This window comes from Castor canadensis, chromosome 15, assembly GCF_047511655.1.
Source record: "Castor canadensis chromosome 15, mCasCan1.hap1v2, whole genome shotgun sequence".
NCBI classification, from domain to species: Eukaryota; Metazoa; Chordata; class Mammalia; order Rodentia; family Castoridae; genus Castor; species Castor canadensis.
The window spans coordinates 21,069,857-21,091,150 of NC_133400.1; the positions used below are offsets into that span (position 1 = coordinate 21,069,857).

At 37.3% G+C, this 21,294-nt stretch overlaps 1 long non-coding RNA gene across 2 annotated transcripts; it reads right to left on the reverse strand.

The window, feature by feature from the left end:
- Positions 1 to 3,444: 3,444 nt before the first annotated feature.
- LOC141417189 (uncharacterized) lies at positions 3,445 to 21,026 on the reverse strand. Of its 2 annotated transcripts, XR_012441777.1 has the most exons (4): positions 20,925 to 21,026; positions 20,744 to 20,847; positions 5,969 to 6,031; positions 3,445 to 4,599 (listed from the first exon to the last, which is right to left on the reverse strand). It is a non-coding gene; the product is annotated as an uncharacterized lncRNA (long non-coding RNA). The 2 variants fall into 2 exon arrangements; XR_012441776.1 differs by lacking the exon at positions 3,445 to 4,599 and having other exon boundaries at positions 5,276 to 6,031.
- Positions 21,027 to 21,294: the final 268 nt, after the last annotated feature.

The following is a 21,294-nucleotide window of genomic DNA, read 5'->3' on the forward strand; positions in this document are numbered from 1 at the left end:
TCATTTTGTGGCAAGTTTGGCATCATTCTTTCTGCATTGCTTTCCCCTAACATCTTCATCACATGTCAAGGATATTTCCTGTTAGCACCCTGCATTTTTGGCTTGTGTGTACTTTGAAGAGACCCCGCCCCCACTTTACACTTCTTAATTCCCTTGCAGAGGTTTAGAATGGGGTCTACAGCCTGCTGGGTTTGGCTGTGTTTTATGAGGAGGGAGGTTAAGCTGAGAGGCGCCAGGCACTGTTTCAATTACGCTTTGCTTGTTCCAAGACCTTTAATCATGAACTCTTTTTTCAATGGATCCTTTCAGAAAGACCAGGGGGAGAATAGGCTATTGGAAACCCTGGTAGTAATCAGGGTCCCAGACCTCCAACTCTACTGAGAGACATTCTTGGGACATAAGATTCATTAAAAAGAAAAACAAAACTCAGACTAGCCATTCCTGAAGGAATTCATAGATATTGGGGACCCCGGGGGTGTGCAGAGGTCATAAAGAATAAGTAGAAAGTGTAGGTGACAATAATTAGTTTGTGGTTTTAATTAGGAGGTCTCTTGGGCCAGATGTTCATTGAAAAAAATGTAAGACCCCTCCTGGGATGTGTAATGAAATTTGTATCCCCATGGCTAAGGAGGAGGGTGGAGATGGGGAATGAATGTATTATAGGCTCATGGTCTTTTGCCTAAAGCTACCTATGATGGGGAAAGGAAAGGGAGAAGGATGTGTGGTTTGGATGGAGTGCCACCTTCTATCCCCCAGGCTCAGGCATTTATATTCTCTCCTGAGAAGTCTGTTCATCAGAGCATGCCTGCTTCTGATTAACATAAGGAGGACAGCCAGCTGCCGAGTCCCTGCCTAGTCTGGCTGTCTCAAGAATCTGGACCTATGTATATTGTCTGGGACTCATTGTCCTGAGGAAAGAGTGGGTTGAAGCATCCCATGAGTTTTCTCTGGGGTTCTAGCCAGTGGGGATCTGCCTTTATCCTTGCCCTCAAAGTGGGAAACACACAGCAAGCTTTAACTTTGGAAAAAGAAGGTGGAATACTAGTACATTTTGCCAACTTTCCTAATCCCCAGACATCTTCCTGTCCTATAATTTATGAACAACCAGACAATTTGTTGCACCATGGACTACCAGCTATTAAGTGCCATACTCTAAAATGATGAGACATGGAGATGGATATTTTCTCATAAGGATGAATGAAGAAAATAAGAGTCACTGTAACAGTAGCTAACATTCACTAGGTACATTTTAGGTAGTTTCCATGGAGTATCCTATGGAAATCCCAGAATACTGTGAAGTAGGTCTATCCAATTTCATTTTCCAAAGAAGAAAACTGAAGCTTGTGTAATTTATGACATTGCCCAAGCTCATACCATGAGACAGCAGCAGAGCTGGGATTGATCCCAAGCAGTGTATGTTCAGAGATTGGTCTCTAAGTTACAATAAAAGGAATCAAAGGGAAACAAAACTGAGGAAAGATAAGAATGAGACAAAAGAGTCTGGATACTGGAGGCAGAAAAAATTACTTTCTTCTGGGGCAGAGTTGGCTAACATTTTCCATATAGGGTCAGGTAGTGTAAAGTTTATGCTCTGTATGTTATATAATGTTATATATTCTCTGTTAAATCTACTCAACTCCACCATTACAGCACAAAAACAACCTTCGAAAATATGTACATGTATGCATGTGGGGCTGTGTTCTTCTAAAACTTTATTTACTAAAATTAGTGAATTTAACTCATTGGGATGTGACTTGCTAACCTGTACTCTAGGCCATTAGTAATATTTGAGAAATTGAGGTACTTTGAGAGAGAATATATCTTCATACCTTCATTTAAAGACTAATTGAGGTTTCTGGAATCCAGGGATTAAAATCACAGAGCCAATATTTGGTCATCCATTAATAAACTTGCCCAATATCCCATCATTGATAACAGGAGGTTGATTAGGGACTCAAAACCCTTCAGTTCAACTATGAAAAACTTGTCCTTGCCAGCTAGATTCTATTGACTAATTCTAATAAGTATTTGAAATAAATGTCTTGGGGAGGGACCCTCTCCAGAATATTGGCAGAGAGTTATCAGTGGTGAACCCCAGTCTAGTGCAGACCCACTGACCTTGTGTCCTTGGACAAAGGATTAGCTTCTTTGAGAACCAGGGCCATCCTGTTGTTGCAGCTATGATATCAATACCAGTGACTTCATGTCCATACAGATGTTGTGCTGACTTTGGAGTCTATAGGATCTGAGGCAACTATCACTCTCCTAGAGATATTGCCCCTACTTACATCTCTCTAATCTAACTCCAACACTACTCCTGCCAATACCTGCAACCTGCACATGTTGCAGATCAAAGTCCTTCACCGGAAGCACTTTGCCAACCCCTTATCAGAGATCATTGGACCTGACCAAAGGCAACCCAAATCTCTGGATGAACTTAACCAATCAGATTCTGTTTCTGAAAAAATAAGAACTAAGGAAGGTGTTCTGAGAATTGGTAGCTGAGTCCTGTTGATGGGCATAGAAATTTAAAGACATAGACCCTGGTACTGAGGTCTTCAAATTCACCCTGGTTCTCATCTATGTCAAGGGTGCACTCAGTTCAGCTCTGAAGTCTTCTATATTTTGGACCAGTTTGGTTATAGTTCCAGCTTTTAAGATCAAATATGTCTAAAATATCCCATCTGTACAAAGAAAACTGACACCAAATTTTATTGGTCCCAAGGAAGAAGCAAATTTAAAGGGGCCAAAATGATAGATGGACATACTGTGGGAATGGTGTTAGTTCTGTTCTTTGCCATTTGCTTTCTGAAATGATGATTCAAAATCTGTTTTCAAGAAAGGATGCATGCCTTCCATATTGGATCACAGACCCATTCACACTTATGAGCAGGAAGAGGATGTGAAAGCTATCTTGACCAAACATCAATTTGATTTAGGGAGTTCCCTGTCAGCCATAGTGACAGTGACAATTCATGCTTAAATAACTCTCAGGGAAAAGGGTCATCTCAGTATGGTTTCTCAGCCTTTGTTTCATGGCTTCATTGTACAGGAATCTCTTGTTTGTAATGTGATAAACATGTCAAGCTTCTTATTTCTAAATTCTTCTAATGTGTTATGCATGGCATCCCTACAATGCTCACCATGTGTCCACAAACTGAGTTTTGAAGCTATAAAGAAATAAGTACAGGAAGTACTGAAGAAATATGCAATATATATAAATAGACCTTATGCTGGAATGGTGAAAATCAAAGATATTTGTGTTACCTATTGTCTGATGTTCTCAAACATGGATCATGTTTCTCCTAGTAGATAATTATCTTCTCTAACATAGCTATCAATTTGCCAGCTTATCAGTGTGTGTATGTGTGTGTGGTGAGAATGTTGAACATCTATTCTTTTACCTAGTTTGAAATATAGAAATCTAATAATCTCTATGGTCATCACCAGGCAGACTGCTGTGACATCAGCACTTGAATCCTACTTATTGGAGCAGGACCTCAGGAACTTAAGACAGGATTTTGGTTACCTCAAAGTGTTTTGCAGTGTCCCACCCTCTTGCCTCTTTGCATCTCACCACCTGCAGCCACCAGACCAGAGAAAGCAGACTGAGCAATGGGCAAAATTATTTCACTGGTATTTGTTTTCTTTGGAGACAGCTAAATCTCACAATGCTTTGTCTAGAAGACTCCTGAAGGGCTATTTCTGTTCCTGAAAAGCACATGTTTAATCAGAGAGGACTGGAAAACCTCCAGAGACTAGAGTCAGGGGCTGCTTCAAAGGGCACTTGTACAGTGTTCCCAAACTTTAGTGTGCATAAAAATCACTTGGTGTGTTTGCTAAAGCATGGATCTCTGAGCACTAAGTCTAAGGTGAGGCCTGAGGATTTGCATTTGTAACAAATTCCTAGAGGATGAATGATACAGCTGGCCCAAGGGCCATAACTAGAAATACTGATAAAAAAGGACAGAAGAGATTCAGAGTCAGAACCACAGAGGCTCAAGTGAGACCTTTGCCACTTGTAATCAATCAAGGGGCCTTGGCTAAACCACTTTGCCTTTTCAGCCATAAGGTATTACTGTTGTTTCAGGTTCTGCTTATAAAATGTTGAAATAGCCATTAGGTCAAAATGTTGTCCTTAGCAACACCTACAATATTGTGTGTCAAAGAAGAGTTGTACACATACTAGAACTTCAACCAGAAGTTGATCTCTCCAGTTTCATTGTATTCCTTAATATCTACACAGCAAATGGTGCTATCATTGTGTTTTGCAACCACTTCCTCTGAGTTTTTACTTAACAGAACTGAACTTCTTAATATGACCTCCTGCATTGTCCACCACAGTGAAGAACACTCAAAACCACCAGCCAGGCCAGTGGAGACAGAATGTCCCTGTTGTCTCGACATCTGGCCTCTCCAGCACAAGCCTCTAATTTTCTGTGGCTCTTTCTTGGCTTCCCTTCAATATGAGAGGGTGGTGTGGATAACAAGCTCCATCTGTGAAGCAGTTGGGTTCCGGAGGCCCCCCTTCTCCAGGCCTTTGAAAAGTCCATCCATGTTCTGCCTGGAGGTCTCTCACTGTGGCCAGCACCACTGCTCCTTATTAGAAGTGGGAAGAACATTGAAATGGTTAAAGGAGGAAGCAAATAAATGTCCTATTCTGGGATGTGCTAAAACATACCAGTATGGAGGATGTCACAATAGAAGAGAGTGGCTTGGATGCAGAAATTACAGAGGTTACATCTCAAATGGCACTCATCTCTCTCCCATCTCCACAAAGTATGTTGAAATGAAATATGAAAAAACAAGCATTTTAAAGTTAACATGTTGGGGCTTGAATTCAAGATATTCCATGTACAAGACACTATGACTCCAAGCCTCAGATCAGATAGAGAAGTGACAGAAAGGTGTACAGAGGAGTTTGGACAAAATCCCTGCTCTAAATAACCTTGGCATTATTCTTAAAAACAGAAAGCAATAATTAAGACAACTTAACTACTCTAGTTAGTAGGGTGTCAAAACCAACTGACCATTCTAGACATATAGACATATGGATTTGAAATTTAAAAGATGAAGGACATAGGATAATTTCTTTTTATAAGTTGTTTAAAATTCAAATTAAATGTATTTAAATGATATCTATAGCATTAAAATTGTACATATTAAAGGAATGCTATATGATGGTTCTGTACATATATACATTATGTAATGTTCAAATGACAAATATGCCATCATTTTATGGTAAAAACACTCCAGATCCTTTCTTCTAATTTTTTTTAATCTACCTGTAAGGTAACTTTTCCTAAAATTTCAAATGGGCTCATCTCCAGTCCTTTCTGCATTTGTGTCTATGGTGTCCTGAGTCACTGCCATTTGAATGGCTCTGGTGGATTTTGTGTGAACTCAAGGGTCTTTGCTTTCATTCTACACTGCCCACATTCGCTGAATGGGGCAGAAACATGAATACTGCTGAAGTTTCAGATTGTCACTGACAATCTTCTCCTTCTGCTTCTCACCGGTTCTATGAGTTTCTTCAAATTCATTTAATTTTGTTGAGCCTCAGTTTTCTTGTACGTAAAATGGAGATGAAACTTCTTTAAAAGCTGCAGTGAGGGTTGCTAAAGAAAATATATTCCTTGCAGATGGAAGATGCTCACAGCTTTCTAACTACCAATGCTTTCCCCTGCCCACTCCGTACCTTCCTTGAATATGATTTTATTTCTTTAAGGACTAGCAAAGTGAGCTTCTTTGAAGCTGGAGAATTTAATTTTGTGTATTGTGTGAGTGTGTGTATGTGCTCAATTTATCTTGTCTATTGTTAACTAATACTTTATTCAGAAAGTGGTCACAATTTTACTCGTTTTTCCAATACTGGGCTTAACTCAGGGTCTTGTACTTGCTAGGCAGGTCTTCTTCCATGTGAGCCACACTTCCAGCCCAGTTCAATACAACAGAGATACCTGCATACCCATGTTTATTGCAGCTCTCTTCACAATAGCCAAACTATGGAATCAGTCGAAATGTCCAACAGCTGTTGAATGAAGAAAACAAAATTATGTCATTTTCAGGAAAATGATTGAAGGAAAGCATCATGGTAAGCAAGATTAGCTAAGCTCAAAGGCCAAACATTGCATGTCCATGCTCATTTGTGCAACCCGGACCTAAACGATGATTATGATGATGAAGGGACATAAATGTACATGGTAGACTGGTGGGGTCATTAGCAGGAGAGAGAGGGGAAAGAAAAGGATACTGAGGGGTAAAGAGGACAGTTATGCTACATATATATACTTGAAGACAGCATAATGAAACCCCCCAAACAATGAAAGAGGAGGGAAGAGAGACAGAGGTAAAGGAAGTATAGTGGAGGGAGTAACTTATTCAAGGTGCACAGTATGCACATATGGAATTATCACAATGAAAATCCCTTGTATTATTAATGTACAATAATTCAAAAATAAACTAAAATAAAATATTAAAAAGAAAGTGGTCACAGAAGTCCTATGTTAGTAAATATTTGACAACTGGCTCTGCAGCATTGGGTGGGAGGTAGGGGTCTGACTATGCCAGATTCCATAGTGCAATTACTCTCACTATGGCTGATTTTGAGCTACCAAATAGACATAACTGATCATAGAGTGAGCACAATTGGAACTTCCAATCTGGTAAGAGGACACTTCAATAGATCAAGGGGTCACAGTATTAGGGACTAACCAGGGGGAGCTAGGATTAATGAGCAGAACTGAGCAACTAACACCATAGTTTGAACCAAATGAAACATTGCTCTATAGTTAAATCTACAAGGCTATAATGACTTCTCTGGAGGATGTTCCCTGCACAGTCACTTCAAACTCAACTAGGCAAAAAGACCTGAAGACCAGCCTTGAGGAGCAGCCTGTGTGGTTGGAGAATGGATAGCATGACCTGGCGGGCATCCATAGCCACTCGTGACTGTAAGTGTGTGATTGAAGGGCCTGCCATTTGGTACTTAGCTGCCACACTGGGACTAGAAGTACTAACCTGTAGCTACAAGCAATTAACATGCACAATCTTGTGAGAATTGCTGAGAAATGAGGCAAAATTACTCTGTGATTTCTCTCTCTAGCATTTGTTTTGTAAAGGGAATAATTTCTGTTGTGTTTCAGGTTTTATTCCTTGTGATGTCAACAAGCATTTAGACCAGATGGTCCAACCATCTTCAGAAATTCATGGCTGCAGATCCTTCTTTCCCAAATTGAAAAGCTCAGCATCCCAGTTAATGACACTAGACTCTTATCTGTCATGATGGTGTGCAATTATTTTGTGGGAAAGAGAAAGAACTTAGTTCCAGGGAGCCCCAAGAGTTTCCAGTTGGCCTCAGCCTTCCCAAAATTCATGACATTATCATACATGAGCTACCTAATCATTTACACCCCTCTTAAATTCTCAAAGCTTTGCCCAGTTTTATAAAGTGACAATATTGAACTAATTTCTTCATAGTTTAAAGAGAATGTTTGTATCCTGGCTCTGCCAAGTAATAGTGCAGGATCTACAGATAATAACATCTCTAAATCTCATATTTTTGTCAGAAAAAAGGATAAAAATGTTATAATAGAAGTTTTTGAGAATATTAAATGGGATAGTGCTTATTAGATACTTACCATTGTGCGTAGCACAGAATGAACACATAATAAATGTTATCTTTAAAAAGCTTATCAATATTTTTAATAACAAAACTAAGAATTTGTGACCTCATTACACACACATATATGTACATATGTGTATACACATATATATCACACTGATATATATATATATATATATATATATACATATATATGTACACTGATAATAAAAAGAGACTTCTTCAAAGACATAGTGTAAGGGTTCAAGTTTGAGCCTATATGACAGTGAATGCTGCGTTCTCTGCAAGAGTTACCTCATCAAGAATAGGGAAATATGTGTTAATAATTATAAAAATTCCTATTTTCCTCATTTCTTTATGATTGGGAATCTCTGACCACACAGAAAGTCAAGTGGCTGAGCACAAAGAACCTTGCACTTCTTATATTGTGGACAACTACAGAAAATGGTAACAGGCTTTTGGTGAGACCACACTGTGTCATCTTCCACAGTCTGTGATAATTCTTGAACTGGTGTAAGCCATTTATTTATAAGGGGGAAATAATCTGATAAGAATCATTCTCTACTTTGACAATTTTATTTTAGTGTTACTTGATCTACTTTGAAGGCTCCTGGGAAATCTATGCTACATTTGACTTCTCCCCATGTCATCCTGTTAGCTATTAGATGGGTAATTCGTTTCACAAGATATGCCAATATGAGAGGCACTTGGCTTATATTGGGAGTAGAATTTCACCACTCAATGGTCAGATCTTTTATGATTAAGACAGAAGCGCAATCCAAACACAGCAGCCAATGAAAATGCTCTCCAATCACCCGCAATCATATTGCTCTTGGGTTTCTAATGGAAGTGGTCTCACTTAGCACAGATCAGGCAGCTGTAATTTATCCTAAAAATAATAATGTGCTTTGACTTTGGTTTGGAAGTTGAGACTATGAAAACCTCTCTCTCTCTCTCTCTCTCTGTATCTGTCTCTCTCTCTCTCCCCCTATCTCCTGTTAACTCTATTTTTTATTTTTCTTCATTAAAATAGCAAGGTTTAACAACTGAAAAACTGCCTTCAGAGGAAGTTGAACTACTCCTGTTTGGTGTCACACAACCTTGGATTTTAAGTTCCTAAACTGTCATTTATTAGCCACACAGCTTTGGACTTGTTAATGTTTTTACTCTAATAATTCTTTTGTGTCTTTATGTATCAAATGAAGATTCTCAGAGAGTTTTTTCGAGGAATAATTGGAAATTGGAATTCATAGCATCACAAATATGAGGACAAGGGCTATAGAATACCTAAGGAAATCATACTGCCTTCCTTATACTGCAGGTAGATAGAGTAAAATGACTTGAGGGCAAAGTGAAACTTAACAAAAAAAGTACATTTTCAGATGGTAAGGCTTTTGGGAACTGAGCAGCATACATTCTCGAACTTCTCATGCCCTTATTTAAGGATCAATATTAGCACAGAGGATAAGCCTCAACTTTGTCATAAAACACTCCCACAAAATCTGAAATGGGGAGAACCTGGGTATGTATGTGTGTGTGTGTGTTTGTATGTATGTTTATGTGTTGTGTGTGCTGTATATATTTGAGTCTACAAAGAAGAAAGCACTTGGGAAAAAAAAAAAAGAAGAAAGCACTTGGAGAAATGATACTTCAGCCCATTTGCCCCAGGACATAAGTTGCCTATGAGGAGAAAAATAAATAAATCACAAAACCCAGAGAAATCCTAGTGTTCTGAAATTCCACTATTCTTATGGGACCTTAGATGAATGGTTTAACTTCAGTTGGTCTCTGGTACTCAACTTATAAAATAAGAATTTCCCTGTGTCCTTCTGAACTATCTAACCAGCCACTTTAGCCTTCCAGAAATAAGATGTGAAAAATATGCAGAGAACATTATGAATAGTTTTCAAAGCAAATTTCACCAAACTTCTTCCTTGGAGAAGCCAAGGAAGCATAAGAGGATGTTTTATCCCTCTCACTCATGTTTTATCCTTACATCCTTATGCTACCAGGCTTTATGTAGAGACAGCCTATGATGAGGAAGAATAAAAAATGTCAGAAGCTATTTTTAAAAACAATGGGAATTATTTATAAAAGGCCATTCCCAGTTAAAGGAAGAAGCTGAGTTTGTCTTACAGGTAATCTACTCAGAGGTCCTGAAGGGTTTAAGCCTTAAGGATGAGTCAGAGTCCAGGGTTGCAGACACAGGTTATAGAATAAGACCCAGAGTAATAATGGCATAGTAGAAGAGTGACAGAAATCAGAAGAAAAGGGTTTGGGATATTTGTCTGAGGTGGATCTGAATGGACTGAGATAACAATTTATGGGCAATAAGAAAGAATATATTTTGTAGACATTCTTTAGATTCTTTGTGAATGGCAAATGAGTTTCAACTATTAAAAAGATTTTTACTCTGCTAATGAAATATGCTTACAATGCCACCAAATATATAGATATTACAAAGTGATGCATCAGAAGGTATTATGATGGCACTGGGCTCAACCACCAAGCTTGTGGGCAGTAAGGAGTAGAGAGAAGTTAGATGACTAGAACTTGGGTGTTGGGAAGGCATACTTCTCAGAAGGTGATTTGCAGAGCAAAATGAAATATTAGTACTGAGGAAAGAAGGAAACTGCCTCTGAGTAGAGTATCCCCAAATGAATTGTGCTTACATACATAAAGTAGTACACCAGTCACCAGTGGGTAGAGGATCTTGGAAAGGAATCATTCCTAAACCCATACATTTGATCAGTTTTTTAAACACTTTCAATGAATGAAATAAAGGGGATCATGTGTTGAATACATGGTCCCGAGCTGATGGAGCTATTTTGGGAGGTTCTGGAAATTTTAGGAGCTGAGACCTAGTTAGAGGAAGTATATCACTAGGGTTAGTCCTTGTGGGGGGTATCTTGTCTCCCACCCCTTCTTGTCCTATTTCCTTTCCACCATGAGGTGAAGAAGCTTCTGCTTGCCCCATGGTCCTATTGCCACTATATTGTGCTCAAACACATGGAGTCAAGGGACCAAAAACTGACTGTTCCCTCTGAAACTGTGAGTCAAAATAAATAATTGCCCCCTTTAAGTTGTTCTGTCAGCTGTTTTGTTTCATAGTTAAGAACAGTAAATAGTACAACCAGCAAAGAAGGAAAACATAGAGCAATGTGTTTTCAAAGGAAAGCTGTGGAGCTAGCTATGCCTACATTTCATTTGCGTGTCTCTCTGCACGTGCAGGAATTAGCTGGTAGTCTGGGGATGACTAGCTAGAGAAGCACCTGTGCCTAACTGCAGAGAAGTTCTGACTAAGCTGAGAGGCAAAATCTAATGGCAGTTCCACCATGCTCTGGGTAGTGAGGATTTGAGGAGGAGAATAAATAGATTAGTGTCATTTTAGAGGTGTTCACTCTCTCCATTCAGCTGTGTAATGCAATTATTTAGTAGTTTAGGATTCTTTTAATTCTGTTTGAAGAACTTAAGAGGTTAAGGGCTTGAAATGATAAATGCATTATTAATGCAGTCTCATTGAAACATCCAACTGTATAATTTCTGAAGCAGGAAAAAAAAAGACTAATAGGTTTTTACTCACTTTTCCCCCCTAGTAAATTAACCTTTAAGACCTATTAGAAATATATAAATTAGACATTATTAGAGAAAGTAATCATGAACCAAAAGGCTTCATATGAAGATTCGATTCATTAGCTACTCTCATGTGTATAACTTTAGTTTGGGGGTTTGTTTTTGTCGTCAACCCTGCACAATTGGAAGAAAGGCATAAACAATAATGGAGGGGGAAATTGTAAATGGGTTCACACCAGGAAGGGCATAGACTTCTATGTGACCTGATGTGATTTTCCCACGTCTATGTGACAGTAACAGAGAACAAAATACTTGGTAATACAGAGCACGGGCTTTAGAACCCAACAGACCTGGGTTCAAATACCAGCTCTACCAACTCTGAAGTGTGTACCCTCAGCAAATCTTCCTCATCACTAAGACCAGTTATAATCACACTTCTTAGAATTTTTATGAGAATTAACATAAATCACATACGTAAAGTTGAGCATACATTTTAAATATTCAATACATTAAAGCAATTAAAATTTCTATCAGAATTAACATTAATATGGTATAGTTAAATAATATTTTAGAATAAAATGCAACATGGAACCCTATATAATGCAATCAGAGGTCAACCAATAGCTGAAATTTAGATGAGCAAAGTGATCAGGTTGTGGTGAAATTAGAAACTCTCATCTTACAGTCTCAAAATGCTTAGGTTCTGTAGACTTCATGTACAAGCAAACTCTTTCTGAAGTTCGTTCACTAATTCTCTTCTGAACAACAGTCACACAATGTTCACTGTGGTTTTCTCAGATGGCATTCAAATATTTCAGAATAATTGAAAAAATCCTTAGAGTTATCATTTTTGTTAATGAATGGAGCCTTCTTCTGGCCATAACAGTGTAAAAGGTCCTGGGATTGCTATCCCAGGTAAACAACTACATATCTGAAAAGATAATGGAGCAAAAGATTTTTATCACTGAAAATAGAGGAGGATTGTGGTCCTTTAGAAATTATATGAGACACACGCTAGCTCTGCTTGTGTTCTTGGGCAATTTGCTAGTCCTGCAGAATAGAGAAACAGAATCAATGTTTAGGGCTGCTGGAATAACTAGAATCTGTGCTATAGGTTATCAGAGAGGACCACTCTGTGATGTAGAGGTCACGAAGTCAAAACAGGGGTTCACCACTATGTCTTGACCACAAGTTTATTGAACTTGTGATGAGATGGGCACCAAGGCTCAGTAGAGATGGCTGCTCCAGAACTGGTTGATGGAAATAGCAGAGGTCAACACTGGCTTTGCTGAGCAGTGAAGCTTTTAGTTGAGGGCTCATAAAGGTATTCTTTAGCATTGAAGCTCTCACCTTACAGTAAGGGGCATACCCTGTAAGTAGGGGGAAAACTGATGTGTATTCTCCTTAATAAGAATAAAATCAAACCTAATATATCAAAACTATTTGCTGAAATTTAATTCAACATAAAAATAAAATTAAGTAGCCTTTAAATTCTATAAAATAGAAAACAGTCTCCCTATGTTTTATTACAAAAACAAATTTCTTGCCTGGCAAGAAAATAAATAAGAAATAAAAACTGACCTTGTGATAACCCACATAATGAAATTAGAAGTGTTATACATATATTTAATGACTTAAGGAGAGAATGACTATGAAAAATTGTACACATGGAATGACAGCAAAAAGGGGAAAATAAGCTCATTGAAAACAATTAAACAGAAATTCTAGAATTTAAAATAGTACACAATATCTGAAAATTAAAAACTGTGTAGGGCTAATAGAAGATTAGAGACTACAAAGGGAAGGGTTAAACTCTAAGTCAAAGCCATAGAAATCATGAGTAGATCCTTAAAAATCATTTAAAATAAATAAATAGATAACTACAGCTAAATAGAGAAAGGCCAATCATTTCAGTAAGTAGTGAGTGGACATCTGGATGTACACATATGCAAGAATGAACTTGGATCCCAACCTTGTATCAGTGAATCTAACTGTAAGACCTAAAGGTGTGATTTTTTTCAGAGAATACATGGGAGTTAATCTATAAATTTGTGTTAAATCATGATTTCTTAGCAACTACACCAAAATCAAAAACAACAAAAGAAAATAAGATTAGTTTTACTGTGTATAAATTAAAAACATTTATACTTCAAATGACATTATGAAGAGATAGAAGAGACAACCCAGAGAATGGGAGAGAAAATGTTTACAAATCATTTAACCAATAAGGGAATTCTAATCAAGAATACATAAAAATTTCTAAAACTGAGTAACAGAAAATACACATTTTTTTAAAAGCAATGAATTTAAGAAGACATTTCTCCAAATAAAATATTTAAATGACTTACAAACATGAAAAGATGCTCAACATCCTAAGCCATTAGGGAGATGCAAATTAAAACCACAATGAGATACCTTTTCACCTCACTAGGAGGGCCATTGGAAAAAAAGATAAAAAATAATGAGTTCTGGTAAGGATACGTAGCAATTAGAACCTTCATATATTGCCCTTGGGAATGTAAAATAATGCATCCACTTTGAGAAACAATTAGCTAAGTCCTTAAATTTTAAAAACCTATATGTCCAAGACTTTATACTCCAAAGGAAAGGAAAATATCTGCCCCCACAAAAACATATACATGAATGATAATAGAAATACTACTCATAATAGTTAAAAAGTAGAAAACACTAAGTATTCTTCAACTGATGAATGGATAAGCCAAATGCAGTACTTCCATACAATGGGATATTATTTAACAAATGAAGTACTAGGGGATCCATGATAAGAATAAAACTTGAAAGCATTATTCTAAATGGAAGAAGCCAGTCACAAAAGACCACATATCTTATCACATCATTTATATGAAATGTCCAGAAGAGACAAATCTGTAGAGATAGATTTCATAAATCTATAAGGACAGATTATATAAAAAGACAAAGAAGTAGATTAATGGTTGTTCTGGTCTAGAGAAAGAAGAATGAGGAGGAATGGAGTGATTGCTAATTGACACAGCATTTATTTTAAGGTTGATGAAAATGTCCTAAAATTAGATAATGGTTTTATTTTCAGAAGTCTATGAATAGACTAAAAACTTCTAGATCATACTCTTCAGTGGAGTGATAGCATAGCATCTAAATTATAACTCAATAAATATTTTATATAAACAAATAAAACAAACAGAGTTCCAGTGAACTGAGCACATTATCAAGTGGTTTAATGTATTTGTAATGGAAATACCAGGGGTAGAGAGATATTAAGACAGAAAAATTGTTTGAAGAAATAATGCTGCCAATTTGTCCAAAGTTGGTTAAAATTAATTTATATGTCCAAAAAGTTCAGTAACTCCAAAATGGATACAAATGAGGAGAAGCATACCTTGTAAATCTCCTTTGTATATTAAATCATTGTTCTCTGATCATTTTAGGGAATTTTTCTTTATCTTTGTCTATCAAATGACCAGAGACAAAAGGCATAATACATAAACTTGATGTCTGGTATTTATAATGGTTTCTCATCAGAAAGAATGGGAACCAGGAAATAATGGATCTGGGTCTTTAAAATGTTATAGAAGAAGCTGTCAACATAGATTTCTACATCTAGCAAAAAATATACTTAAAAAATGAAGGTTCCAAAATGAAGCTGAGTGCCTTTGTCTTGAGTAAACCTACACCACAAAAATTGATCAAGGAAGATCTACAGAATGAGCAGAATCCCATCATATAGAATTACAGAGCTTCAAAATAATGACAAGCACCAGAAAAGGTAAAAATGTGGGTACATATAAAAGATTGTCTTTTATTGCTTCCTTTAATTTCTTTAAAGTACAATTGGATAAGCAAACTGACAATAACATTTGGATGGATTTATTATATATACACATATAACAATTAGACAAGAACTATGTGAAAAATTAAGGGATAAAATTTACTGTTAATAAGTTTGTTACATTTCATATGAAGCCATATAAGGCCAATAATTCATAGACTCAGATAAATCAAAATGTCTACTGTTTCTAAAGCACCACATAAAGCAAAGAAATATAGTTAAAAATCAATAAAGTAATTGTAAATAATATTAAAAAATTGATTAGTATTAAGAAGACAGAAATGGAACAACAAAATACAACTTGAAAAAACACAAAACAAGAAGTATGATGATAGATTCAAATTCAACTATATGAATAATTACATTAAATGTAAATAAACTAATAACACCAATTAAAATGCAGAGATAGTCAGACTAGATATGATACAAAAATCAGATATATGTTGGTCTTTTAAATATCAAGACTCAGATTAAAAATAAAAAGATGGGGAGAAAGGTATGTGAAAGAAGCACTAATCATAAGTGAGCTGCATTGGCTCTGTCAATATCAAAGTGGACTTCAAAGCAATGTGTCTGACCAGAGATAAAGAGGTGGAAACTTCTTTTCATGGCCTTTGTTTTTTCTCAGTATCACCACCCAAAATTCTTCCACATTTCAGGACATCATATGTCTGTAAAAAACCTAAAATGCTCTTTTTTACTACCGTTAAGGTACTCTGAATAAGATTGCTCTTGGTACACTAATTTTTTTGTGTGGCTTAGGATCAGTTTTGTGGGGATCTTTCCTCAAATTCTTCCAGGTGAATTGACAGTGAAATTTCAGACGGGCTAAAAGAGTTTTTCAGCATGACAGAATGATTTGGTACACTCACAGGTACTTGGACTCACCTATTCAAATTCCTTAACGATTTCATTTTATAAACATTTTTCATACACTTTGGTACTAGGTTTTGATGGAGGTTCTATGAACACAGATGTGAATTTGGTCAAGCTTACCATCTTCAAAAAGCCTACAATCTGCACAATAAAATTACAATTAAACATGATATATTTTACACTAATGTTATGGGCAAATTTGGGGGAGATTTTACCTTGGTTGTTGCTAAAGTACATCCCCTAATGGCCCTAATGGAGGGTAATAATTTTTTAAAGTGGAAATGCCTGAATGCGACTCAAACTGTGGTTTGAGCTTTATCTAGTGTCCTGATTTAGTACACTTTTGCAAAAATGGTTTTCAACTGCTACCATTAGCCAACTTCATGCACTGTCACCACAGGCACATTTGCTACTATTTCTTTGCTCTTGTTCTTATATTCTGTTCTTGTCTTCTGTCTATATTTTCTTTCTTTCTCTCTTTGCCAGCATAATTCTATAAGCCTACTAAGACTTAAATCAATTATTACTGCCTGGCTCTAACTTTATTTGATACTAGCCATACATATCCTGCCTGCATCTCCGTAACACTCACCATCTCCCTGTAGATGGCTTCTAACTGCAACTGCCTGTAACTTTTGGCCCCAAGGTTTTCTCCAGTCACTATAGTCTGTTCAGCACCATTTGTTGATGGCTCATGCCTCTAATCCTATTTACTCAGGAGGCAGAGATGGGGAAGATCTCAGTTGGAGGCCAGCCCAGGTAAAAAGTGAGCCCTTATCTCAAAAATATTCAACACACACACACACACACACACACACACACACACACACACACAAGCAAAAGGGCTGGGGGCATGGCTCAAGTGGAAGGGTGCCTGCTTAGCTAACATGAGGCACTGAGTTCAAACCCCACTATCACGAAAAAAAAAAAAAAAGAAATCCAGAATTGAAGGGGAATTAACTTCTCACGGAACAACCTTCAGCTCACGGTTACAGGTCTTTGTTGACAAATATCCCAGCTTCTTTTGCCCTATTCAAGGCCGTAACATGGAAGTCTGTTTCCCTCTGTATCAGAACTCTCCAGGGTGAAAGAATCCTCATTTCCTTCAACAATAAGCTAGAACAACTTGTTCTTTATGGTCTCCTTTTTCTTCCCCTGAGTTATTTCTACCTCTCCATCAGGGCTTCCTGAATCATTACCAAATTGACCACTTGGGATGAGACAGTATAAGAAAAGATTGCCAAAAATATTAAGCGCATGCTCAGAAGCTGTGGCAACCACAGAGCAAGGAAACCAAGGGATGGCCCTTCCATGTGTTTCACAGAAGGATTCAGGTAAGTTTCCTAGAATACCAAAGACCTCAACATTATAACCTCTAGATGCCACATTCTGGGAGCCAAAGATGATGTCCCAAGCCCTAGTCAGTCTTGAATAAACCAGTTTACAGTTGTAGTAACCAAGGTGCCTAGTGTGTCAGTGATTCAAAAGATTTTGTAAAGGTACCATTACAACTTTACAAGCATGCGTCAGATATGTCCTCTACCTCTTAACTGGTCTTGAGTAACTTAACCTAAAATATCCACATTTAGAGGCAGAAGCAACCATTCTTCACCTGCGATTTAAATAAAAAAGTCTGAGCTTCTGGGTCAAATAAATTTCTGTCAGAGCTCAGTTCTACCTCTCATAGCATTACCATGCTATGCTGAAAAGTGGGTGACCTTGGGCAAATCAATGTTGTTTCTATAGTTATGTATGTTTCACCTGCAAATGGCACCTATACACCATCACTGTTTCTATTAGAAAATGATTTATTTACTCCCATATCCAGGAGGGCAAAGGGCTTCATATGGCATAATATATGGTTGGCTATAGCCACTCAATGCCTCTTCTTATTCATCTTTTCGTTCTGATATCTCCTTTGTCAGTTCAATTTCTAGCTGGACTCTATAAAGTAGCCAGACAGAGTGTGTTTGGTTAGTTCTTCTCTAAGTGTCTGGCATAGATAGAGGACTGAGTGCCTCTTGTTCAACAGTTCCAGCAAAAGTTTGAGTTAAAAGAAGAAAGCCTGAGTAAAACATTAAATGGTGCTTTATGTTTTAGGCCATGCCTGGGTTGCATCTCTACTCCTGGAGGCTACAATGGTGTGAGTCCCTCAAAGGTCACAAAAGAATAAATGAAAAGATTGCTCCAAAAGGAAATGAGGATCACCTTTTCCCAAAGAAAAGTGAACAGGACTAAGCAGAAAGGGATGGACTATGTCAATAGAGTGACCTCAAAGGCTAGTGCAAGGGTGAAGTGAGAGAACCCATTCAAGCTTTCAGTATAGTTAGGGGCTAAGTGCCCAATCATATATCACCATCATAATTGTTAGTCATAAGGAAGAGAGACTAATTTCTTATTTGTTATATACATAAGAAAGACAAACTTCTAATGATTTCTGGAAAGATTTGAAATGACATCTGAAATGCTGCTTTGTTTATTTTCTCCTTGATTCGTTACAATGTGGAAACCCTACTTCTTTTCAATGCACCATTTGCTAAGTAACTATATGAATGTATGGAATACATAAATAAGTATAATCTCAAAATGTACGGTCACTTTTGTTAACGTCAAATCTACTTGCTCAAGTATAGACCTTCCATAGACTTCCCTTGTTCAGATGTTGTCAACTATGAGAGACCTCATTTTAGAAAAATCACCTCTCTTATGGTTACTTCCAATTTGGGGCTTATTTCAGAGGGCAATACTACACAGGAATGTAATTCTGAACCCAGATTGCAGACTGTCCATTTTGGAGTAGTTTCATGTGAAAGCAACTATTTTTCAATGCTCCAGATAGAGGAACAGAGAAAGGCTGGAGACAAGGACCCCAAGTCTAATGTCCAGTGGTTGTGTGCATCCAGTAGTGATCACATCACATCATCATTACCCATCCCACCCCTATTTGCATTCACTCTGCATCAGTGCCTGGTATTCAGTTGCCTACTAGTGATATGAAGAAAGGAAGTAAGAGGATTATAGTTCTGACTTTTTCTTTGAAAATAAGCTATATCAGTAGGTATTTCATTTTCGTTACATGAAGCAAACAGAATCATGTCAGAAAACTCAAGCAATCACTCATAGCAAATAAGGAAGGATGGATATGAATTGTGGGTTTTTAGATGCATTTCTTGTCTTGTCATACTGGTCAGAGATTGCTTGGGCATATCAAGTTCCACTGGTGATAAAATCATTTAGCCTTATTTCTTAATGAAAAAAAGAGAAGCAGAAGAACCCATGAAGGAAAACAAAGAGCATGGGTGACTTTCTCATTGATGTCTCCATTTAGGCTGACCTCCATGCCATATCATATCTATCACATGGTGTTGTGATTTAAAAACTTCTCCAGTTAAAGAAACACAAATACCATAAAGTATTATAGGTCTAGGATACAGACAAAAGTAAGCACAATTTCTATTACCGTATCTTAGTAAAATGTAAAATAATGAACAGGAGCTACTATGATCTAAATTGTTTTACCCAAATTTCATATGGTGAATCCCTCACACTCATTCATACAGAATGTGATTGTGTTTGGACACTGGATCTTTTATTTGAGTGGACCCTTAATTTGATTGGAGTAAATTTACATACAAAAAGGGACACCAAGAGTGTGCAGAAACACAAGAAAGGTCATGTGAGGACAGAGCATGAAGATGCTCTTCTACAAGTCAAAGGCAGAAACCTTGGAAGAAACCAAAGCTGCCAACATGGCAATCTTAGGCTTTAAGAACTGCAAGAAAATTTTCCTTTGATGAAGCCACCAGATTTGTTAGGGTTGCTCTTAGCAAAGTAATAGAGTGGCTACCAATTATTGAGCACTTACAGGTTCTAGTCACTCTACTAAATGCTTTCATTTAGTAGAAAGGCTCATTTAGTCCCATGGCAATCTTAAGAGTTGCTATAAGTTGACATATTTTATAGATGGAGAAACTGAGTTTGAGAAAAAGTAAGTAATCTATCAAGATCACAGTGAGAATTCTAGTTAGATTCTCCAACTGCCTACTTGAAATTTTCCTGTGAACATCCGAGCATAATGAAAACCAAACCCAAGGTCCAGTCACCAAACCTGATTTTCTTATCCAATATTCTATTTATCAACATCTTGATTGATATGGCAGATCTTGACCTAAGATCATTTATTCTTTAAACCAAATTCTGCTTCACTCTTCAAATCTAATACATCATGTAATCTTGCTTATTTGACTTGATCATTTCACAAAATAATTAATATAATACCTAATAAGAAATTATTAACTTTGTAGTTAAAACTGATGTGCTTAGCAATGGGTTAGATAGCTACAATGAAGACAGATCAAAGAATATGCCAAGATTTTAATTCAAGGCACAAAAGCTGTTCTGAGGAAAGTCTTTGAAGGAACTCATTCCCTACACGTCCTCCCACAGTTCCCATGCAAAACTGTCTGTGTTCCCCATGCCCAAGGGAACTGCTCTGGTCCAGACTTCAGCTCTCACTGGGTTAGTGCAGTGTCTCCCTGGTCTCTACTTGCCTGCTCTAATGTACTTCCCACTCAGCCAAAATAATCAGTTAGGAAAACTCCCTTGAAAACTCTTTATTGACTCTCTCCACAGGATAAATGTCTAGCATACGACCTGCATGATCTTATTGAGTTCTCACTCTAACTCATATCCAGACAGAGATACTGAGCAAAGAATATAAAGATTGCAACCCAATCATAGCTCAGTTGCATTTCCACAGGTTGTTATTTTTCTGTCACACTGAGTCACATCTTAGGAAGCTTGGCATAATACAATAGTGATACCAAGAATATATGTCTCTTTACCTTGATGTGGAAGAAATAGTCCTAGGTAGAACTCTCAGAGGCCAAGGATTGCATTTGATACTGGGTTTTAGGACAAGTATGCCTCCATATCTTGATTGCTTCATCTGTAAAATTTAGCAGTTAGAGGTACAGAGCTGTGTGCTCTTCATATGCACCATAAAGAAGTTACAAAACCATTTACCCTGTGTTGAGAAAAAATAAGTTCTTCAGATGAACCAGAAGCAAAAAAAAGCAACATAGTCATCCAGTGGACAATTGGAGAGAAAGCCGGATACTGAAAAAAGGAATGTGTGCATGTATTGCCTCAGAAACCAGTGAATAAATAAACTTTGGTTTTCCCCCACCCTCTGAGGTTTTCTCCACACTTGCCCAAAGGATGCCAAAAATAAGAGCTGAATTTGCTCCAGGAACAACAGGATAGAAGGACAGAAACCAGACCTCAGACACACCTCTTCCCTTCCAGACTATGCCAGGATCCACCAGGGCAGCTGTGACCATGAGGATTAGGCAGTTGGAATCAGATCCCTTCTCCTTCCATCAACATGGCTAAC